The sequence below is a fragment of the Haliotis rufescens genome, unplaced genomic scaffold (genome assembly GCF_023055435.1).
Source record: "Haliotis rufescens isolate VD_foot unplaced genomic scaffold, xgHalRufe1.0.p SCAF_58, whole genome shotgun sequence".
Taxonomy (NCBI): domain Eukaryota; kingdom Metazoa; phylum Mollusca; class Gastropoda; order Lepetellida; family Haliotidae; genus Haliotis; species Haliotis rufescens.
This window is the reverse complement of record NW_025964312.1, coordinates 895,277-921,268: the sequence shown is the minus strand read 5'-3', so window position 1 is coordinate 921,268 and position 25,992 is coordinate 895,277. Positions and strand designations below refer to the sequence as shown.

The 25,992-nt window shown below is 40.1% G+C and overlaps 1 long non-coding RNA gene and 1 pseudogene across 1 annotated transcript; one reads left to right on the top strand and one right to left on the bottom strand.

The window, feature by feature from the left end:
• LOC124124428 overlaps positions 1–25,992 on the top strand; it is a 63,818-nt pseudogene that overhangs the window by 15,522 nt on the left and 22,304 nt on the right.
• LOC125374493 lies at positions 335–25,642 on the bottom strand. Its single transcript, XR_007218630.1, has 6 exons — positions 25,604–25,642; positions 11,168–11,225; positions 10,423–10,485; positions 9,953–10,014; positions 766–825; positions 335–391 (listed from the first exon to the last, which is right to left on the bottom strand). It is a non-coding gene; the product is annotated as an uncharacterized LOC125374493 (long non-coding RNA).

Here is a 25,992-nt window from a genome sequence, read left to right as displayed (position 1 = left end):
GTATTTGAAGTTTTGTAGCACATGATTGCTGCTCTGCGGCTTCTGACTTCAATATTTCTTAAAATCATAATGCCTCTTTTCTAATAGCTGCTGATTCATCTTTACATTGACCGAAATATGCATCACCCGACCTGAAGAGAATTCAAATGCAGCAAAATATTGTTATCTGTATTAGAATCAAGAAACTATTACATGAGTTATGTGTAAGTTTAATGTTCAATATAAATGCCTGCGTATAAATCATAAGTCATAAACCACATTTTCACAGTGCGGACGAGCATTGCTGTCCTGTATGAATATAGAGTTTCCAGTAACGCATTGTCCTCACCTAATGCTTTCGCTCATCCCTGTTGCTTCATCTTTGCATTGTCTGTGACCGGTATTACCGGATCTGAAGGGAAATCAAATGTATTAAATTATTCTGAGGAGCGTGTAATGTTGCCATCATTATTGAATTAATTATATCTAGTATACTGTTTCCTTGTTTTCGTTGCGGCATATTGCATAAAAGTCTGGGATGGTGACAATGACGTGAGACCACTTTTGCTCTCTAATGAACCAGAGTGTTACTTTGTTTTGTATACAGAAATATATATATGTCATTTATATGTTATGTCGCATTGAATGAGGTGTGTCATTAAATGCTAATTAAAGTTATGTTATGTTTCCAGTGTGTGTCTTCATATATTTTTCTCTGTGTGACTAGTATCAGTACGATATTATTCATAACACTTATGTATGAGGTAACCTTATCACATTTCTTACCGTGTTCTTGGCATGTGGTTTTTCTCCTTGATCTATGACTTCACTATCAAGGTGACAGTCCTGCAAACATTAACATGTTCACATCAACGAAAATGAATGAATGGCACGTACATGTATGAACATACTGGCAAGAGGCAACCGGTAGTGTAGCTGTTTGCATGTAAACTGACGCCAGTCATTCACAATGGCATTAAATGAAAGCCAATGTGCATTTTTGTGTATATGAACACGTGACCCATCTGTTTGATAATTAGATCTATTTATAACGATTCAGATTGACAAAACATATTCACAATATTGTATGACAAGAGGGATGACTTTAATCTGCCAATATACAACTTTATGTAGAACAATATTCCAGCAGCCCGATTCTTTTATGTCTACATTTCACAACTTTTGAGGTACAATAGGACATTTCTCATGGATCCGCACCTGAGCACATCCCTATGTTGGGCGTAGTTGTATTGCGTTTGGTATGCATTCAGTGCCGATTGAACACGTCAACGCCTCGATTATCTGCCGAAACAGATTCCAAACGTTAAATAGAAAATCATATTTGAAAATCATATGAATGGATCACAAACAATCAATTTGTTTTTAAAGATACATACAGAAAATTCAATCTGGAACTATTGTGAGCAGTAGCTGCTAGAGACAATCACGCAGGGTCAAAGAACGCAGACGTGGGTCCACAAATCACTGAAAATCCGATTATCTACCACTGTTACATTTCATGCATTCAGCATGCAAATAGTGTCATAAAACTTACTACAGTTTAAAAGTAAACAGAGTATCATTAATGGTATCAACACCTAAGAACGATATGCCATTACCAATGTATGAACGTTTCATATAAAGCAGTGTAATAGTGCAAGATAAAACTTGATAAAATGATCAAATAGGTTCAACATATTCAATGAAGGCCTCATCTAAAGATGTTCAAAACCTGCTCCGACAAGAAGAAACTATTGCCATATTTGACAAAAGAGATAATGCTTCTAGATCTTTGCCAGGAAGATCTGAAACAGTATGATTTGACGGATGAGGACGAGAAGTATAGAATCATGTGCATCATCAAAGACTTATAAAAAGGAACACTTAAATTGAATGGAACTGGTCAGGAACAGGTTCAAAGTAAACATCAGGCTGCTCCTCATGCTTAGTAAAGTATCATTTCTAAGATACATTATTTTAATACACTGTTGCAAAGTCAGTTCAAGAAATACAGATATATACCCTACACTGTACAGGAAATAAGCTAGGTCTTCATTGACTTGATTCCAAAATATTATTAGTTAGAAACATGATACGTAATCAATACATGATCGCAACAACATTAAATAATCTCTCCATGACACGCTGTATTTGCCTAAAAGCCAATGTATATAAATGGCTTCCACAGTATAGGTCTTTAAGAAAACTCATATTTCACTCCCCAAAGGAGCTCGAGAAACAATGTTTTACATTTGCACTTCATCTAACAAAATAGATAAGTGTGGCCATATTTGCCTGCACAACCAAAATATTGCATTTGTGAAATGTCTGTATAAACGTGCGTATAACCGTGTGATTTAATTTACAAACATACTCATAACCCATGTAGATTAAAAAACACCAGCCTTACGTACAATGAAATGTGAGAACAATATACGATAGGCAGTCAATAGGTCGTTCAATATATTATTGATAATAAGAGCTCATATAGATCTAATGAATGAAATATACGTGTAGGGGTTAGTCAAACTATCCCAGATGAAAATTACAACAGCTTGCAAACAACTATGAACGCACAATGACCTATGCCTTAACAACATTAGACAAAACACAGTAAGTGAAGTCAACGAGCCTGGCCAACCGATGGGTTATCCACAGACCGGATGCTGGCAATCTAGAATTTCCCATAATTCCCTAGGAATTATGGTAAATGAGCGAGCATGTGTATTATTCGAGTCAGTGGAACACGTTGTTTTTTTAATATTTCGCATCCTGTTAACAGACATTCAAAAGCTTACAGTATGCCTTGATACAGATTAAAAAAACCAACAATGAAGAAAGTGTTTTTAACGTGTAAGAGTTCTGCTTTACCTGGTAGCATTCATCGTTTCCTGCCCGCCGATCCATTCGCACATGATGCAGATCGATGTCTCGGTTCAATGTAATAGCTGTATGCACACATCCAGAAATGTTACGTCGAATACTGGCATTTGCCAAGTGTGCATGTAGCATGGGAGAGAAAATTTATTGATCGCCTCCACTGACAAATACATGTAACCATGGCTACGACAAACGATTTCTCCTGGTTTAAGATTGCTAATGTGTGCAAACTATGTCATACCGACCTGGTGACTTTGTTATCACACAGTTCACCCACAACCTTTTTTTCACATACATTGTGCTATATGTATGACGACGAACCATTCGATCATCAATAACATGTCGGTGCCTTGCTGAGGTTGGTGGTTTGATATAACGGTTATTTGATTTAGTTATAAGACTGATGAAGAAAGCATTCAATTCATTAGTTAGGGGAGATGGTGGAGGGGGTAGCAGGCGGGCTGGGGATGGGTGTGTGTGTTACAGCGATGTCCACCCTCCCCCCTGTTTTCCAGAGCAGAACACCCGAACCGTTGAATATATGTTGTTGAAACTTGCTACACAGATCAGTCAAGTGGTGTACTGGTGCCTTTTAATCATTTCGGATTCTTATTGCGTGTGTGTGTGTGTGTGTGTGTGTGTGTGTGTGTGTGTGTGTGTGTGTGTGTGTGTGTGTGTGTGTGTGTGTGTGTGTGTGAACTCCAAGAGCGTTGATATATTTTAGATGAACTTTGCTGAACAGATCAATCTTGAAGTTAACTAGTGCGTTTTCATGATTTGGGCTACTGAAGTAAACTGAACAGGATTATTGTGTTCTTCAAGGACCTGGAGGTATCCAACGGCATAAGTAGCTAAATTCCATTTCGAAATTGCCCTGGATTGGGGGGTCAGGTCATCTCCTGGTGACCCTTGTTGCATACTGTACTTTGTCGCTCTAATCATTATCGCTTTTATTAACTCGCACGCCGTCTGAAGTATTCATTGTGCCAGATTACCATATTCACTTTGATGATGTTTCCAGGTTTGTCGTTTCACCAAAGTGTTAAACATCTGAGATCTTCTGGCTTTCCTCCAACATTAAGGTGACTCGTTGGTGTTATACCCAACTAACTAACTCACTATAGGTTTGTCAGCATAATACCGATGCACGTTGGATTCACCAAGGCGGTGAACTGCTAATTCCTGCATCACGTTGGAATACACGTAGGAATCCATATGTACTTCTGGGTGAATAATGGGCTATGTTAGATCGGCTGGTCGAGAGCTGTGACTTGGTCGATATCGTGGATCAGTCACAGGTTTGAACTGCACTCGTTGTAAACGTACAATGTGTAGAAATGTGTTCAGAAAAATAGAATGTCGTTGGTCATCATTTACAAAGACCAAAGCACACAGATCATTGTCATCATTAAGGTCAGTGACTATTAGTATCTGCGTGTGTATTGTATTCTCTGAAGTTGAAGATTTATTGCGAAAAAGCAATATCCCAGCTATGGTTGGACAGCTTGGAAAACCAGGCCAATTCAGTGACTGAAATCATGAGCAACGATTTTGGCCAAGTCACAGCTTCCTAAACAGCCGATCATGCGTCCAGAAATGAAATATATTTTCCAGATAAACACCGTTGTTGAAATATTGTTATGAAATGTAGCACAAAGGAGCTCAGAGACTCACTTCTTTGCATGGGTTGCATTGGATGTATTTGTTTCAGGGCATGTATGACAGACTAGAGATCTATATGCAATACACAGTTTATGAGAAATATGTTTCGAAATTCGAAATTTTTTGACATGAATATGAATCATCGATTTAAATCGATCAATATGTAATTATTTGTAATGATAACATATTTCTAAGAAAAATATAAATATTGGTATACACGTTCAATACACCTGGTATCAGCATTATTTGATACTGATTCATAATGCTTATGCCATAGTCGGAATCGTACGATAGCCATAACTTTAAGCAGAAATTTCTTATGATTATGGAATGTGTTTTTGTAGCTCTTTTTAGGCGTCAGTTTCGTCAGCAATCACTCATTTCATTCTCCAAATAAATCCAACAACCACTATTCACTTCTTCGTTCAGAATCGCGATTCTCCACTAAAATATAACATGTCTTCCAGCTGATATTATTTGATCTTTGCACAATGTTTCTTCTCTACAGGCAATATATCACCTTAGCAGCTTGTCAAGCCACATGCCGATCGTACTCTCAATCACTTCGAACTGTAACAAATCAAGTGTGATTTTAACAGATCCACATTTATTGACGGCTACAATGAGATAAAGCTGCGTAACAGTCAAATTTCATATAATAAGTAATTTATAACTGCTCAGGCCAAAGCTACTTCAAATTTGAACTTTACAACTACATATGTTTATGTATTTTTGTTTTAATGTTTTCTCGACGTTACATGCCTGAGATTTGCCTGTGTCTTTCTTGTCGTCGTCGAGTGAGTGAGTGAGTGAGTGAGTATGGTTTACGCCGCTTTTAGCAATAATCCAGCAATATCACTGCACTCCGGCAATATAATATAACACCCCAAATATATATTGTCAATGCAAGAGAATAACTAGTCTAGATTGTCAGCCGAAATAGATTGCATTTGGCGTAAAAGGCAAAATAGCTGTGAAAAAAATATGAATGGACCACCGATAATCAGTGATGACATGATACCAATGGTTCGCGAAAAGGGTACACGTAAGCATGATCTGCCCTCCCGGTAGCATTAGGGAAATACGTTCATTTTACAGTTATATTTATTTTACATGCAATCCTCTAACACTTGTCTATTAAAGGAACGCAATACAGAAAATCCAGTGATTGACATCACGAGCATCGATCCATGTAATTGGGACACTCTGACATGCATAAACCAAGTCAGCGAGCATGACCATCCGATCCCGACAAGCATAGTCGCCTTTTAGGCAAGCATGGGTTGATGAAGACCTATTCCACCTCGGACCTTCACTTGTCTCAGTGAACGTGTGGCAGCTGTCGTCTTTTGACGTCTTGGAGGAAAAATGGTTTTCATCATTTACAGCAAACTTGATTTGATATTGAAGGATGACGTTATGTTTTTGTAAGGTCGACAATGAGACAATACCCCAAGGCACCTTCTAGGATTTTATAATGCAGTTTATGATGTAGGATACAGAAAGAAGCATGCAATGTTGCCATTTTAAGTAACTTATCATGTGTATATTAACATCGAGAGAGAGAGAGAGAGAGAGAGAGAGAGAGAGAGAGAGAGAGAGAGAGAGAGAGAGAGAGAGAGAGAGAGAGAGAGATTCTTTATTTCCTCCAGAAGTTAATCCGAAGATTATACATAATTAATCAAACGTATTCACACAAAAAAGTTGAAACAGTTAATTTCTTTCCTGCAGTAGAGCCTCACAATGTAATATGATGTGATAATCATAATCAAAGGCATGCTTGTTACACAATAAACAGTCCCTGGAAGTTTTGTTTCGTGATGAAACTCTAACACAAAATTTTAAACTTGACCTCTGATCTGGGTACAGATATGCTAGTTGCCATAATATATGGTGAGTGAGCTTAGTGTGTATTAGCATGAAGCGTGAAAGACCTGTATTGATAGAAACTTTTCTGCGCCACATATTTTCTTCATATTCATGAATGGTTTGATTAACCAGTTGCTTCCAGTTTCTCTTTGTAGGAAATACACCACAGCTTACATATGTACAAAGGTTGTTTCGTAGGTTATACTTGTTAAGAACTGATAATAAATGTACACATACAGATTTAGGATTAGTTGGATTTGCACTGTATGCACAAAAAAGATGTTTAACAAAAAATTGTTACAGGGTAAGTTACATAAGCGGCCAAGCAGCTGAAGTTTACACTTGCCGATCATTGTCCAAAGCCAAAGATTAGCAATAGTGGATCCTGATGGAGATCTTTTATCAAGTCCTTGTACAGTTCGTGCGAAATAGCATTGAGTATTTTCAATGACAATATTGTTTTGACCCTTAATATCAAAGAGCAGTTCGCAGCCGTAAAATCTTGTTTTTAATATCATTCTTAAACAGATATTTACACTGGTAGCTGGATGTAGCTCAGATCTGTTGAGTCCCACAGATTTTAACGAATTAATACTTTGTCTTGCTTTTTGGCAACATTTTTCAATACTTGATTTACATGACAGGTTATGTGTTAGCAGTATGCCACCATACATGACAGAGTCAGAGGTTGTTATATTTATATCATCAAGTTTGCAGTTAATATCTAACCCCTTTTGTTTTGTCTTAGAGAAGACAACAACATTACTTTTTGAAGGGTGATACGTTCGTCGCCACTTTGAGGCATATGAATGTACTGTATCAAGTGCTTTTTGTAGCCTCGTGGTGAGGTGCTAACAAGAGTTGTGTCGTTTGCAAACAAAACAGTTTGAATATCTAGACCAAATACACAAATACCACTATTTGCTTGTCTAAGGGCTGTTATAAGGTCATTAATAAAGACTAAGAAGAACCAAGCAGAGAGAACTCTTCCTTGTCCGACACCTTGTCTTAAATGGTATATATCTGACTGTTCACCCTGATAAGTAACAAAAGCATGGCTATGTGTATAGCTATGGTGTAATAACTTCCATGTATTTCCTCTGATACCCATTTGGTGTAATTTATAAAAAATAAAGGCCGTTCTGCCATATTCTGCCGAAAGCCTTTTCGTTGTCTAAGAAAGCAGCATATACAGTAAAATCTCGCTTTATGTAAAATTGAATACTTTCAATAAGGGTAAAAACGGACATTATTGCCCAATGTTCTTTCCTAAAGCCGAACTGGAGCATGTCAGGGAAATCAAGATTAGTCTTTGTTAGTTTTAGTTCAAGGTGCTTAGCAATAAGCTTTTCAAACAGCTTTCCAATGCATGAAGTTAAGGTTATACCTCTATAGTTTCGGAGATCCGATTTGTCATTCTAACACTTGTATATAGGAATGACCATTCCTAGTCTATAATTAAAAGGAATGTATTGTAGTCTTAACATAGCATTAAACAGGGCACATATATATCTTATCAAGGATTCACTCCCGTGAATTATATGCTCGTTTGTAACTTTATCAGGCCCAGGGGACTTGTTTCTACTCAGTGTTTTTACAGTTTCGTTTATTTCTACAGTAGAAAATTGTCTTTCTAGTTCCTCATTATGTGCCCCTTTCTCTTTGTGAATATGTTCCTAGGAAAGAAGATATTTCTTTTCGAAAATTCTCATCAAAAGTGTCTGAGCAATATGGCTGAGCTAGATCAGAGTAATATTTTCCCCACAATTTACAAATGTCCGAGGGTGTTGTGACACTCTCTCTCCCTCATAGTTGAGTTTTGTCATATCTGTAGTTTGTGACCACGCTTTCTTACAGTTTTGTAAAAGGAATGTATATCAAGTTCAGATGATTTTTCTATTTCTGTAAGGACTTTCTTCCTTTTACCTTTTTTGGATTTGCGATAAAGGCGTCTAAAACACCTTTTTCATTTTTGTAAGATATACGTTCGTTTGAATCTTTATCTCTCGATGTACCATTTTGAATCCAAGCTCTTCGAGCCACCCTCATACGATAGTGTGTGTTATCAAGACCATCTTGTCTCCAAAATGGTTTAAGAAAGAGCTTAAACACACTTTGTGGGATACTTTTGTTACCTGCATGTATAAGAATTTCATTTATGATGTCACATTGGTTTTCTAGAATTTTATAATGTAGTTTATAATGTAGGATACAGAAAGAAGCATGCAATGTTGCCTTTTTGAGTAACTTTATCATGTGTATATTAACATCTATGCTTGTTTGTTTTTGTTTTCTGTGAAGCATATTTCAGGACAATCTGCCTGTAGTATACATTACGAGATAGTGACTTGATCGCGTTTTCTGATTTTGGAGAATGACAAGAGACTACTTTACCATCAACTGACCTTGGAAAACTGACGGAGCTGTGCACCTTTGTGCAAAACACTTTCATTCCGTGAAACGAGAATTGTTGTGTATACAGAAACAGATTGTTATTTAGGTCACTTCTATGTTACAAGGTAACCTCATTGTAATTAAGTAAGGATAAGATATATAGGATGAACAACTTCTTTATAACAATAAAGAGTGACGTTTTGGTATAAGTTCTAATACCGTTATGAAGCGAGTGATGCACAGAGTATGGTTGACAAGTACATATACATGTAGGAGGCAGAGTAGATTTATGATGTAATTACACTGGAGTGGAGAACCCTGTTATGTACACAATTTAGGAAACCATATTTACGTTTTTAGCCTTTAATAATCAATCAAACTTAATACAAACACTTATTTATTCGTATTACATGTAGTTCATTTACTTTATCATCTCTATCATAGATGCTCATATCTTCTTCATACTTCTTGTAGATTGTTTCATCTGGCCGAGCTGCAAGACATACTGTTTCTCTTTTTTCAATACATTCATTAATGAAGATCTTGTAGACAGCAGATGAAACTTTGCTTTCAATTGCTGTTGCCAGGAAAGCACGGATCTTAAGCTCCAAAGGCTTGCCATCCTGCGGCTGCCACGTTGTAACGTGTGCTTCTGTCTTCATAATATGACTTCACTGGCTACCAGAAACACAATGCAAATCGCCAGGATACCTGCAATAACCTGTGCGACAATTGGAGCCTGCTTTATCGATGACACGATTTTTGATAAATTTTCCTCTACTATTTCCGACAGATATTCGTGTGTCATGATCCCCAAAACAGCAACGACCATCACTTTAATAACTGCAAATAATATATATAAGCATTCATTTGCACTTGAAGTTTTGTAGCACAAGATGGCTGCTCTGTGGCTTCTGATTTCAATTTCTCTTAAAAGCCGAATGCTTTCTCTGATAGCTGTTGCTTCATCTTTACATTGATCTAAATATGGTTTACTTGGTCTGAAACAAAATTTATTAATATCAATATAATAAAACTATGTGTACTTTTCCTGTACAATATAGATGTCTATGTATGCCAAGTAAAGACATTGTCCACATTTCCCCGGAGTGGAAGAGCATTATTGCCCTGTATGATTGTAGCATTTCTTGTCATACATTGTCCTTACCTTAGCATTTTTTTATAGCTTCATCTGATGGGGAAGATTGACCATGATTACTTTTACCGGGTCTGAAAGAGAAGACCAATAACCCAAAATGTTGTTATCTGGATTAGTGTCATAAACTTATTACAGAGTAAAGTGCAATTTGTACTTGAAGTTTTGTAGCACATGATTGCTGCTCTGCGGCTTCTGACTTTCAATATTTCTTAAAATCATAATGCTTCTTTTCTAATAGCTGCTGCTTCATCTTTACTTTGATCAAAAAAGGCATTACCAGATCTGAAAAGAATTCAAAGGCAGCAGAATATTGTTATCTGTATCAGTATAAAAAACCTATTACAAGAGTTATGAGTAATTTTAATGTTCAATATATATGCCTGTGTATAAACCATAAGTCATAACCCACATTTTCACGGTGTGGACGAGCATTGTTGTCCTGTATGAATAGAGAGTTTCCAGTAACGCATTGTCCTCACCTAATCGTTTCGCTCATAGCTGTTGCTTCATCTTTGCATTGACTGTGACCGGTATTACCGGATCTGAAGGGAAACCAAATGTATCAAATTATTCTTATCTGTATCAGTATAGAAAAAAACTATATGAGAAAAGATTATTTTTATGTTGAATTTATATGCCCGTGTACAGCACGTTAATGAATTGGGTAGATTTCAAAGGTGTGTTATATCCTGTAAGATCGTAGCGTTTATATGATGTATAGTCCTCATCCACAGGACCACACTGTGGGCCAACTTATTCTTATTCTCAACAACGTGTACCGGTGTCCTTGCAGAACCTATAATGTCACCCAGAGCATTAAAGAATTGACACCAAATCAAGTATGCGCCACTAGAACATCCTTATCAAACCGTTCATGGCAGCTTGGTAACAGCGGCCATTATGTTTGAAACGATTGACACTGGTCTAATATAGAAACAGGACTGACTGCCACTACCGTTGATTCCAAAACTGATGACGCAGGAATCAAAGCAAACGAGCTTGCCTATAACGTTGTGTCAGTGGTGAGCGAACTGTCTGACATTGCGAATGGAGACGGTCATACATATGGTGGTCATGCTAATGTGACCGTATGGGGCATTATTTAAAGTTCTTGTCATTTGATCTGATGTCAGAAATCTGTTATGCAGGACAAGGTTAACAGGTTATCAGTATTTATTATATTATTTATAACAATCATTTATTACATAACATCGTATTTCTTACCGTTTTCTTGGCATGTTGCCTATCTCCTTTGTATGACTTCACTATCAAGGTGAAAGTTCTGCAAGCATACAAAAACATTAAAATGTTCATATCAAAGAAAATGTATGAATGTCATGTGTGAACCTACTGGCAAGAGGCAGACAAAGGGGAAACTGAAAACGTTACGTCTCGATTATCTGCCGAAACAGATTCCAAAGGTAAAATAGAAAATCATATTTAAAATTTATATGAATGGATCCCTAACAATCAATTTGTTTTACATGTAAATATTTGGTTTTCAGGCCAAAGAATTCAATCTGGAACTATTGCTGCAGTAGCTGCTGGAGACAACCACACAGGACCATGACCGCAAACGTGGGTCCACAAATCACTGGAGCTTCTAGGTAATCTGCCACTGTTACATTTCATGCGTTCAGCATGCAAATAGTGTGATAAATCTTACTTCAGTTCACACGGGAACATAGTATCATTAATTGTATCAACACCTAAGATGCATGTACCATTACACATGTATAAACGTTTAATACAAAACAGTAAACTATTGCATGATAAAACTGAAATCGGTTCAACAGATCAATAAAGGCCACATCTAAACATGCTCAAAACCTGCTCCGACAGAGGACACTGTTGTCATATTTGAAAAAAAGAGAATTATTGGAAGAATGCTTCTAGATCTTTGTCAGGAAGATCTGAACCAGTATGATTTGACGGATGAGGATGAGAAGTATAGAATCATGGGCATCATCAAAGACTTCAAAAAAGGAACACTAAAATTGAATGGATCTAGTCAGGAACAGGTTCAAAGCAAGCATCAGGTGCTCCTTATGCTGAATAAAGTATGCATTTATTTTTGCTTCTCTTGCTCCGCTAATTATTATGTGCCTATCATTTCTGAGATGCATTATGTTAATACACTTTTGCAAAGCCCGTTGAAGAAATAGAGACATACACTCTTCAAACAATGAAACGCACAGGTAGATTTTAGTAAATGTATTGTACCTAATAAAGTCGATAAATTTAATTTAATATCATTGATACAAATAGGACGTTTTGGAGCTCGATAGTCACATGTTGTCGTTGAACAAAGGCATTGAAAACTGTTCATTGTCTTGTCACATAAGGCCACAAGGTTGCGCCCCAGACAGCTATCACGTCTTGGCATCTCCTCAGCACTCACTGGATAAGTGTACAAATTCTGTCCAGCGGAATTCTGCGCCATTCTGCTTGTAATGCTTTGGTCAGTTGTAGGAGTGTCTGTGGCGTGTTTTTACGTTGACGTACACGTCGATCGAACTCATCCCAGAGGTGTTCAATTGGTTTGAGATCTGGAGATCTCGACGGTCAGGGCAAGTCGTTGCTGTGTGCATTATGAAGGTAGTCTATCGTGACACGAGCTGTGTGAAGTGGAGCGTTGTCCTGTTGAAACAGCTGCCTCTGGCGGTCAATGATTGGAAGAAGGCGAGGTTGAAGGATTTGATTCATGTATTGATTTACTGTCAAATTTCCCTGAACCACAAACCAAGTAAGGGCTCATGGTTTAGGATATGACCGCCCACATCATGACACTACCGCCACCGAAATTGTCGAATTCACGTCCACAATGTGGGGCAAAACGCTCATTTCGACGATGATAAACACGTTGTCTTCCATCTCAATGGTGAAGAGGAAATCGTGATTCATCGCTAAACCACACTCGTTTTAAGCTTCACAAATTCAAAGACTGTAAGGTATGGCACCAACGCAAGCGTCGCTGTCGATGGATGTGCTACAAAACAGGGACGATAACTGGTCTTCTGGGTTGGATTCCAGTCTCGCGAAGATGGTTCCTGACAGTCTGGTCCAATATCCTCCTCAAACCAGGTATGCGTCGAGCAGTTACAGTAGCTGTGGCATTGCGGTGACTTAGGTGGAACAGTCGAATGTAGCGATCATGTGCAGGGGTGGTAACTCTTCGCCTCGGACATTTCTCGGACGGCCTGCAGTGGAATTAAACTGTGTGTATCGATCCCAAGGCGGCAAATGGTGCTGTGGTGGCCGTTGAAGTGCAACCGAAGACTGCGGTTCCCCTCTTTAGCGACTCTCCGATCAGCAGCGCTGAGTCGCGGCATTTTCGATCTTGAAAAATGTTGACAATTGAATGACTAATTATTGGCTTATGCGTGCCTTTTTATAGCCACTACCACGACTTACTAATGCCATAACTTGCACGTGCATTTTGCTTTACTATTTTCCGCCATGCCATTTTGGAACAAGTGTGAAGACAATGCCATTTAAGACATTGTAAATCCACAATGGCTGCGTTTTGACGCACCGTTTGTCGAACATCAGGCCACCAAAGTTTTTAAATAACATGTATCCAATTCATATACCGGATTTTTTGTGTAGTCAGGTTCAATGAACTACATACTACCTGTGCGTCTCGAATTTGAAGAGGGTATACCCTACATTGTACATGAAATAAGCTAGGTCTTCATTGACTTGCTATCACTTATAGCAATGGTTATAGCAGTGTCCATCCTCTATCCGGTTTCCCATTTCCGGAGCAGAACACCAAGACGTCATTCAAAGAAAATGCTTTTAGTCACTAATTACAAGTCTAGATGTGTACAACGTTCTTAGCTCTTACAATAACTATATTGTAATCGGTCACCTTTTGTAAGGTGTAACACTATTTGGCAAATATGGGAGAGCAACCATGGAGCTTGGCAACAGTTATCAATTGTGTCCAGCTCATTTCTACATGTATTTCTATTTGAGGGCAATTGACAACCTGCCTGCACTTTTAACAGCAAAAAACCCTTTTATATTGTCGGTACAGGTACCCGACTACACCTTTCAACTAGTAAATGAAAATGCAACGCGACGCGATTTTTCAAAATATTGAAAACATGGAAACAAAGTGAAGGTTTGAGGAAAGTTGCAAAGTATTTTTTTATATAAACTTGGATTGATCATTGTCTACACAAATGAATGAAAACAGTTCTAAATATTGGAAAAGGATTCTTAAGTCAGCCGCTTTTGCTCACTGATAAACACAGTTCCCGAATTTTTAGATCATTTTCAGATTCTGAAGCTGGAACGTCCAGCGATAGGCCCAATGGCCACTCCATGTCACTGTCAGGCATGCCTAACATGATCTGAGGATCTGAGGTTTAGAAGACCAGAATGGGCGTTACAACTGCTCACAGATGAGTCCAGGGGAAACTTGACAGCTCTGATGGTCGTGCAAATGCAGAGACGTAAGTTCACTTTGCACGAGGCTGATGCCCGCCCACACGTTGCACGAGTTGCAACAGATTGTTTGTGGCAGGATAACATTGTGGTACTACCATGGCTGGCTGTTTCTCCGGACCTCTTCCCCATTTAATATGTCTGGGATTAGATGGAGAGACGTCTACGATATTGACTTTGTTAATTGAGTTGTTACACCATCCCTCTTTCAGGGCGTGTCCCTCTGTCTCCTGCTACCAGGTACGGGTGTTGTCAATAAACTTGTCATGATAAAACCTTGACCAGACAAAACACCCAGTATTATGTTGTTCATTTCAACAACATAACATTTCACCACTTTATATGAAGCACAGAATCCGTGTCCGTTAATATACATTCGGTAAAGGAATGGAATTCACAAAATGGAAATGGTACAATCGCTGAATTAAAAACAAGAATTCATCCGCTTGTTATCAGAGCTACGTAGATGTACATGTAGCAATCTGAATGATGAGGTGTTCAGGGTTAATTTGCCTCACATTATTTTTTGCTTTTGCTGTTCACCTTTGGAAAACATTTCCCGAATGTAACAAATAAACATTAATTAGACAACCTTTGTCTATTAGCATTATTAATATGGGGTCTAAGCCTAATACGGCAAAATTCTAAATGGTAACGAAATTCAATCTGAAGAACAAAATATTTAATATTTTAACGATGTCAATCAATATATTAATTAATTAAGAAGAAGTATTGATCACTACTTCTCTATTGTATCACGTCTTCCATGTTGCTTGCATATGTAATATATTGCTATAGTACAATAGCCGCAGTCATATTTTGTATTATATATTTTATTGTTGTAAATAATATATCATGTAAATATCACGGTTAAGTAATTATTCTCTAGCTTCCGCGTGTTACTTAAATTCTAAATGTCCAACATTGTCATCGTTTTACTACCTACTGCGATATTAACGCTACGTATTTGTTATATAAATGTACACTTATACACAGGCATACATACATACATACATTCATTACTCGACCGTGAAGAGATCACCCGTTTAATAAACATTTAGTTGTATTACACATTGTGTAATACCAGTGTTTTACTGCGGGAACAAGTTTCACTTAAAAAAACATTGAACACTCCCAATATCCCTGGGCTTATTCAATGACATTGCGTGGAGAGATTTTAGATCACAGAGACGAGCCTATGCATGCTCGATGACCCCAGCAACCCTGTTGCAAGGCTGACGTCACATGGCTTGCAACAGAATTCCACAAACTACGTCATAGGGTATTGAGACGTGATTGTTAACATTGTGGCGCAGGACCAGGCGATCGGTAGCGCATAGGCAGTCGAGAGTCTATGGGTATTTCGATAACCTTAGCGCTAGTCAAGTAAATGACTGCGGATTGCGTAGATGTCTGCCTATTCACACACTTATGTGAAATTTGGAAAAGTTATCAACGGCAGAAATAAATAAAATACTAAACTGGCTTCCGTGTAATACCAATTTATGAAACGAAATTTTATGACGAGCGAAAGAACTCTACATGAGTTTCATTAAATTCATAAAATTACAAGTGTATTTTCAGTATTCTATATACGCACGCACGCACGCACGCACGCACGCAAGCACGCACGCACGCACGCACGCACGCATGCACGCACGCACGCACGCACGCACGCTGGCACATACATACATACATTACATTACATTTCCAGTAAAATATGTTTAAATCAAACCTGTTAACGCCCATATCGGCCGAATCACTTTGAACGCAGTGTAGATTAAAGCAGGGCCTGATCCACTACATGTACTGCACATACCCAGAAGTAACACGTCAAATACTGGCGCTTTGCCAAAGTATGTATATCGTGGGAGCAAGAGGTGGGGTGAGGTGAGGTGAAATAGGGTTTAACGTCGCGTCCAAGATTATTGCATTTATTGCACGTGTGTGTGTGTGTGTGTGTGTGTGTGTGTGTGTGTGTGTGTGGCTGCTTGTACTAGTCCGGACTGATGCCGATTTATAGTGCTACCTCACTGAGATACCATGCCGCAGCTAAACATGAATACCCCACTCAGACACAGTATACTGACACCGAGCCGACCAGTCCTTGTTTTAGCTCCTTAATGCCGAGCGCCAGACAGGGTAAGAACAAGTAACATCTTTTAAATTTTTTTGGTAGGACGCGGTCGGTGATCGAACCCCGGATCTTCCGCTCTCCGGGCGGACGCTCTACCATTAGACCACGGAGGCGGTCTGCGTGAGCAAGAGAGCGCATTGATCGTCTCAACTGGATAATAGTTAACTCGGGTGAACTATCAGTACATGTGCATATATATGTGTATATGTGTATGACTATATCATGCACACAGCGAATCCTTATTACTTTTTACTCATCACAATTTGTTTTCGATAGGGTTGCACCTGCCTAATCAATTTGACTGTTTGCAATAAAATAGTACTACATCAGACCTCCGAATCCATTTGCACGAGGTACGTGTAGTGCACAAACCCATAAGTAAATACTGGCACTTTGCCAAAGTATGTACGTTACTTCAGCGAGAAAACGCATTGATCGCCCCAACTGAACATGTACAATACGTGTTCAAACCATGCACAAGCATTACATACAGATTCATTGATTGCCTTTCCAGACTGATACACAAATCAAGATACACAAATCAATTTAACTGTGTTGCATTATTTAATACATGTGCTCGGACTTAATCCTGTCCACAACGAATCCTAATGCTTTTTTAAATGTTGCCATCATGTCAGCACCCTAAATGTAGTTGATAGGTTCACCCTTTCGATTATGCTACCTCTGAGTCCCTCAAACCCCAACGCATCATGGAATAATGCTGGTTGTCCAGGGCTAAACTACATATGACCGGGTGATTTTACAGGTGATTTAAAAGACCAGAAATCACTCATGGCACAAATAGATAACCCAGATAATATACTGTAATACATAATGTTTATATAACATAGAACCGAGATATTTAAAATTGTTTTTTAATTTGTTTCATTTTTATTTTTGTTTTTGGCTATTATACCTTTAGTGCATTTGAGAAGAAACTATGGTAAAAACTGTCATCAATGACAAATACATTTGTGGTGGGATAAAAATGGCGTACGTTCATTCATGACAGAGCAGTTTGGTAGCAGAAACATGGAGGGAGAGTGCTCATAACTTATTGCCTGAACGCCAATAGTACAGCAGCACTCCATATTTGTGGTCTTCAATGTTTGTGCTTCCGAAAAGGCAGAAAGGCGGATGACTCCTATGCTGGTGTCATGTATTATCTGGTTTACAGAACCTCCACAGGGTGATTACCAAGTAAAGATCTGGGCCATCTGAGAGACAATCTCCCCGCTGTTTCATTCACAGCCATTGGCAAGAAGCAGGGGACAACTCAAATGATTGGCTCAAAGTCCACTCCTGCGAGCCCACTCCTGTCATTGAGGAACGTTTGGCAGCACTGACATATATACTCAACAACAAATATTTTAGTGTATTTTTGAAACAAGTAAAGTTTGGTTTCAATATTGTAGTACATGTATGGAATCAAGTCACAAAAACGCAACTGCTACAGAAAAGCATGCTTTCCATGCAAAAGTTGACTTTTAGGCAAGCCCCATGCATTTCACTACCAAAGAATGGGTATAAAAACATGTGCGTTAACGGGATTCCATATGCATTGTTTAGCATCATGCTGAGAACAACCACTCAGAAAAGCAACAAAATTACGCAATTATGGAACATTACGAAATGCCACGCCGGTCCGAAAATGAGCGTCTGCGAGCCATTGGTATGCTTGAAGCATGATCGAGTCAACGTGATGTTGCAAGACAATTTAACGTCCACAGCAACACCATTAGGTGTTTATGGCAACGTTGGCAACAGACGAATGCAGTCAGAGACCATCCTCGGAGTGGCAGGCCACGCGTAACCAATATTCGACAAGACAACTGGATTCGAACAACACACCTACGAAATCGATTCCAGCCAGCAACAGTGACTGCAAGAAGCATCCCTGGCCTTCGACGAATATCTTCACAAACCGTACGTCGCCGCCTCAGATGTGCAGGGATTGTCGCCAGAAGACCCGCCAGACATACCATTTTGACAGGAAACCGCCGTCAAGCACGTCTACAGTGGTGCAGCAGACAGCGTCTACGCTGGATGGCCATGCAGTGGGGACAAGTTCTATTCACTGACGAGTCTCGTTTTCACCTCAGCCACAGCGATGGACGGATTCGAGTGTACCAACGTCGAGGTGAACGTTACGTCAATCATTGTGTCATGGAAGAAGATCGGTTCGGGGGCGGCAGCGTTATGGTATTGGGTGGGATTACAGCAAGACAGGGGACCCGTTTGATGGTGATAGAGGGAAATCTCAATGGAAAGCGCTACCGCGACGAGATGGCCCTGTTGTTCTACCGTTTTTGCGTCGTCATAGCCCAGGCATTACTTTCAACATGACAACGCCCGGCCTCATATTGTTTAGGAATCTCTTCAACAAACGGATGACAATGTGAATGCCATCCCCTGGCCGCCTCGCTCTCTCATCAATCGAGGACATGTGTGATGCGATGGATCGGCGCCTTCGACGTCAACCACGTGTTCCACAGACACTCCAGGAACTTCGAAACATGCTCCAGCAGTTATGGACAGATATACGACAGGACTTTGTGCGACGCCTGGTCCATTCCATGAGAAGAAGATAGGTTGCTTGCATCGCAACCAGAGGTGGACACACACGCTATGTTCATGTGGTTTTTTTTTATAAAATCACGCATTTTCTGAAGTCCGTATCGCAAATTAAACCATTTGAACACTAACAGGAGTCCTTTATCTGTTGCAAACCGAAAGTGTTTCAGATTTGGTAAAAAACATAACTTTGCATCAAATCTTATTCAATGTAACAGGAACTTTTGTTGTTCAGTATATTTTAAACTCTGCTCCTACCGGAAGATCATGTAACCACTCAGAACAGATGGAAACAACTTACAGAAAGCAGCCATAATATGTGCTAACGTCAGAGGCCGTCAACTGCGGAATGGTTCTGCCAAGCAGCCCATATGAACTTCTGTGTCAGTGTTGAGATGGGGGAATTATGCCTCAGGTCATGGGAAACTGCAACATCATCACTGACAGGTACATCAACACACGGGACCAGGGCGTGGGACAGCAAATGGAAGAGCTGATGGAATACTAGGTTGTTTGGGAGTGTGTGTTGTACGTATCTCCAATGGACCTCGCTGGGTGAAAAAAAGAGACGCCTTGCAAAAGAAGATGCGTCAGAGGATTGAACTTGACTAGTGGCTACGGCATTCGAAACCTTTTTTTCAACTTGGACTGAACAGACACTGTTTTCTTGTACTTCTCACATCCTCTTTAAGCAGCACCTCCACAGTTCCGCCACATTAAAACACAATCAGCCTTACATAGTCCTTGTTTTGTACATACTGAATGTTTTCTGTTGAATCAATACATCAAATTACAAACACGAACACCAAAGGTTCTTGCATCATCAGTGTTGTAAGTGAGAGCGTTTGATTTTAGCCCAAAAATGGGCTTCACACATTGTACCCATGTCGGGAATCGAACCTGGGTCTTAAGCGTGACGAGCGAATGCATTAACCACTAGGCTACCCGATCGCCCCACATCGGCGTTGGATGTCTCTACCTGGATCATTCAAATTGATCGATCTGTTGTTTTGCAGTGAGTTATTCTTTTAGTTGTATTCTGTTGACTGTAGGTTTGGTTAATGCTAATAGTCAAAGTGCAGGTGCAGTATTTGTAGGTACCAAACACGCGATGTGGCCAATTAGGGCACTGCAGGATAAGTGTGAGACATTATGTTGCAAATGTCGAGCTGAAATGGTGTTGTGTTTGGTGGATTGTTTATGCATGAGATTTCGTTACAATATCTCAGAGTTTGACTATTTTTACTTACGCCCACATGGAGACTAAGACTCATATATATTCCATTCCAAACAACAGCAGCTCTTTTCGCATCGTATTATAGAGTGAAAACATTTTTAGTGGCCGTAATTTAAGGAATGGTTATTTGGTTCAATTTGAATCAATGTGTATTTTATGAAACATTAACCTAAGACGCCACATTGTCAAAATGCATTTTACTTGACAGTGTCTTACAACTTGAAAAACGACTGGAAGGCTTCATTTGAAAGAACCAGTTGATCCATGGCCAGATATCCTCATTCTGTTACAAAAGCTCTACACACAGACCATTACAATTCATGGCATCATGTGACATTGTTCTGAACAATGCAGTAGGGTGTATAACCCCAGTTTGCCTTTGAATAGCTGAAAGGTTAACAGCCAAGTAACCATCTCATCCTACCTGGTACCCGTTCATTTCTGGACGAACAGAAGCTTATTTCAAACAGTCACTTGCTTAAGAAGACACCATATGAACTGTGTCCTTCAGTGCGATGCAGTAGAAGCCGTACAAAGAACCGTCCTTCCAACTACTCTCCAGAACCAACATTGCTTAACTTCGCGTGCTTTGTGTACTAAGTGCTGTACACATGACCAAGAACAAATGTGCACCGAAAGTTATTGCACTCGATCTGTCAAGCCTAATGTTTGGCGTGATCCAACCTACTGATTAATTTATAGTAACTGAACAGCTGCGATGTATCAAAAAATAGATCACGTCATCTTCAATAATGCGCAACAATGCTGCTGACATTAAAACAATGGAAGAGAAATGAATACGATTATCATCACGACGAAAACTTACTATCAGAGTTATTCTTAACTGTCTCACGTTTCAGAACGAGATCTGTTGTCAAGGAAGTAGGGTAAAACGTTAATATATCAATGAGTTTTCTGGGAACCGTACCGTCCAGATTAACAGGGTTTCACTGTTACTGTGCTACACATATTCCTCTGTGCCGGTGTTTCATTGTAACCATAAGAAGCATTCTCTGTCAACTGTAGTCGGCCCCATGGTAAATAGCATTTAATATTTAATCACACCTGTAACGCACTGGAGCGGAATCTCTGATGCAAGCATGAGGAAAACGACATTATTTGTGTAGTTATTTGAGGAAAACATTACACTATTTTCCTTATGCTATTTAGCATCTGTAATCTAGGGCGTCGCGACCACGGTAGTTTATCGATTATCTGTTTTTCATTGTCCTCTCTGTTGTCGGTAAACATAGTTAATTCGGCAAACGTGTTGCTGAAAACCTATTCTATCTTCAACTTCAACTTCAACTGCCATATTATTTGTGTCACATTTCTGTTGGACACCCTACACTCTCCCGCACGAGCCGTCATGGGATGCATTGAGATCGATTCCTCTCAGGTCACGATGACATAGGCGTTATCTCGTATACGTGGGCATTGTACCGTAACACCACCACTTGTTGACTTATGTGAACAACTACCTTATGGGCAATGTGTGATTATAGAAAATGCAGGATAGTGTGTTCAGCGCAACCTGCACCAATAATATACATATAGAAAACCCATCTCAATCGTGGTTTGCGTCCTGGAGAATTATACCTATGGGCTGATACATTTGTGCCATGTGCCAATGTGGGATATACGTCGCCTACATGATATGCATATTTACACAGCTTACATACATTGACTACATACACAGAGTACATACATAGACTACGCAAGTGGTCCTTCTACCCCCCCCCCCCCCCCTTCAGTGCAGATTTTCGCATGTTTTTATTCTTTTTACCCTATTTATTTAAATAGTCTGTAGCCTGGCAAGCAATAATCCATTGTTAGATGAACCCATGGACTTGAATACTGTAATATGTGAGGAGTCGTCAAGAAACTCTTTGAACATCCTCAGTGATACTGTTTATTGTAGGCGCCTAATTTATCTTGTAAACTATAAAGACAACCCACATATTATAACACATATTATAAATATATCTCCTGGGTATTCCAGCTCAGTTTGCGATTAACTTACGCATCTAATGGCTGTAGCAATGCCTCCCTAACGTACCACTATTTTATACTTTTAAAAAGTAGGGGAGCATGAAATATCATGTCTGTAAAACACGTTTGATAGTTTGCACGTGCCGCACACAGTAGCGCCACACTCGTGCGTAGGTCGATAAGCTCTGTGGACCATTAATTCTGTCAGTCCTATCGTTTCTACTGATCATACAGCTGTTATTTGAGTTGCAGTCACACAGACAATGCGACCGCGATGCAACCTCTGGCGACTGATTTCTAGTGCGACCGACTGGCGATCGCTGAGACTGGTGCAACTACTTCTGCCCACATTTGGAATTAGGGTATGATTGCCGATCAATCAGCAATCCGTTTTGCAACGTGTCAGTGATTGATCGGCAACTGTTCACCGCAGATACGGCGAAATGTTTGCAACTGGTTGAGACCGATCGGTGACTAGTCAGCTAATCTCAGAAATCGTTTACATGCAACTCATCCCTTGCTCGACGGCCACATATAATTAAAAAATAACAACTTGACACTGACTTTCAAAATGTAATATAATGCGATTGTTTCAAAATTGGACACAGAAACCATAATTGAAACACTGTTTGAAGATCAATGTACACAAAGTTCAAAACATTAATCGTGTCACCTAGACAGACACACGTACACGATACAGTTAATGTCACAGGGGTATAGAAAATGTCAGTATCGGTTGTGCCCACCACGTGCATCAATCACCGCTTGACACCGACGACCCATAGATGCAATCAAGTTGTCAATAACACGCTGTTGGATGTGCTGCCATTCAAGAAGCGCCGGAAGTGTTTGGGGCGGCGGATTCCTTCTGCGAACGCGTCGATCCAACTCGTCCCACAGATGCTCAATCGGGGACAAATCTGATGACCGGGCTGGCCAAGGTAATGTCTGGATGTTGTTGTGCTGTAAGAAGTCCTGACAAACACGGGCAATATGCGGTCGAGCGTTGTCGTGCTGGAACTGTCCGCCATAAACGTTGACGTGAGGAAGAACGTAAGGCTGTAGGATCAAGTCTCTGCAACGCACACCTGTCAGTGCACCTGCCACATGCACGAGAGGCGTCCTACCACCGTTATGAATTCCGGCCCATACCATGACACTCCCGCCGCCAAATGGGACAACCTGCTGCACACAGTTGGGGCGTAACGTTCACCCTGACGTCTGTAGACACGTGCGCGCCCATCAGCACGTGTGAGTAGGCAACGGGACTCGTCAGTAAACAGTACATTTCTCCACCTTGCACGTGCCCATCCAACCCTCTAATGACACCAAAGCAGACGGTCCGCCAGATGACGTGGGGTCAATACATGACGTCGAACAGGTCTTCGTGCAAAAAGTCCAGCCTCCCTCAGTCTGTTGCGTACCGTTTGATCTGATATTCTGCGTACCCCAGGTATCTGTGTGGTTGTAGACGTGGCTGTGGTAGTGCGGTCTCGGAGGTGTCGCAGCCGGATGTATCGATCTTGTGCTTGGGTTGTCACCCTTGGTCTTCCTGACCTTGGTCTGTCGTTAACTCTGTAGGTGTTGTTGTATCGGGTCCACAGTGCCGAGATTGTCTGTCTGGATACGCCAAAGTGCCTGGTCACTTCTTGCTGAGTTGCTCCAGCTTGTAATCTCCCAATGGCGTTGTTCCGTTGAGCTGCATTCAGTCTTGGCATTCTGTTAACGCCTCTACTGCCGTTATAAGGACTGTATGAACAGCCGTTGATGTTGATTTTTATACCCATTCAGCAGGGGAGCCTGCATGCCTAAATGCAGGATCCTGTGCTTCACGTTTTTACAGGCGGTTGCGTTTGGATGAAGCTGTAAAATTGATCCCCAAACGCTACGTTTATGTGCTTTGCATGTGTTTTCGCAAATTATCGACACAACATCTTTCTGTTTGACTTATTTGGCTCTCATTTAATGTAATTATTTTAGATATTTTGAAAAAAGTGGTTTAAAATCTATGTCAAGTTTCTTTTTTTTGAGGAGAATATTTGTAACAGACGTAAATGGTGTATACAACGTCGAAACTAGTGTAATCGTCGTTGGTCATGGTAAGCGTGGTCGTGTCTGGTGACGTCAAAATGAACGTCAAGCCAAAGTCAACTTGTGGTCTCATAACAGATTTAACCGGTCATGGTGTGGGGTGGAATCACAATGACTGACTGAACACCACACCATATTGTGCAACGAAGTGTCACTGGGCAACTCCCGCGCTCACCTCCAGCAGGACAACAGCCATAGAATGCCAAGGCAAGCAATGAGCCCAACCCTTGCCCCCATTGATCGCGTCCGGTTCATGATAGAGAGACGTGTGCGTCAACGTTATAGGTCACAGACTACGTTGGCTGAACTTGGCCAGGCGCTACAAGAGGAGTGGGACAGAATGCCTCAAATCGTCATTGACTGACTTTATTGCCTCGTCCTGTGAATGAATGTATGACAAATCGTGGCCAAACATGTCAACTTTCCCATCTTATCCTTTTCGTCCGAAAGGATCGTTGGCGATCATAATATCTACTTTCATACTTCACTATCAGGTGTAATTTCTTCATTATTATCTCACAACTATTACAAGAAACTAATATGGCTAGCAATTTTTTAAATGTCAAGTTGTTTCCGAGTATCCCCTTCTTTTTTATAAGCTCATTCAAAGTTGGTACTTTCACCACCATTTTGCCTTTTACATCCAATGGAATCTGTTTCGGCGTATAATCGAAAAAGATTATTCTGTGGCGTTGTAATTTTTACTTACACACGGTACCGCGCATGACGCGAAGTGTTTACCTTCCCCGATTGTTCCTCAGCCATGAGTGCCTTATTAACGCGTTCTGGGGTAACATATTGTACTGTACATATATGTCCGTTGCCACAGCTACAACACAGGCTACACAAAGGAAAATGTAACCTCTGCTTAACAATTTCTGACGACCTCGGTTGCAACATGAAAAATCCGTTGTTGCATGTGTAGATCAGTAATTGTGAAATACACTTTCTTGGACATATAAAAGGAAAACTGAAAGGAACTAATACGCACGTACGTACGTACACACACACACACACACACACACACACACACACACACACACACACACACACACACACACACACACACACGCACGCACGCACGCACACGCACACACACAAACACATTGTAATGTGTTTAACTAATGTGTGCCTTATCTATTTGAATTTTTGCAATAAAATGTTTAAATCAAACCTGTTAACATCCATGCTCGACGAATCCTTTAGACTCCAGATAGATTCAATAAATGCACTACACATACCCAGAAGTAACACGACGTCACATTTTCCTGACAGATAAAATTAAATCCAGTGCACAGCCAATCATAAATGCCCTAATAAGTGTTTAGCATACAACAGTGACGGTGCAATTTGCTGTACACTGTTGGGTCTCGTAGGACAGCCAGAAGCTCATGTTCGCCCTGATGCTGTTTCTAGGTTTGTCAGCACCACAAACATAGTTATGGTTTTTTTCATATGGGTGCGGCTCATCCATTGGAATCTGTTAACTCTGTAGTGTTTATATCTCACAAATAAAGTGATAAAACCCTTTCAATATCCAATAGAAATATTTGCATAATCGTC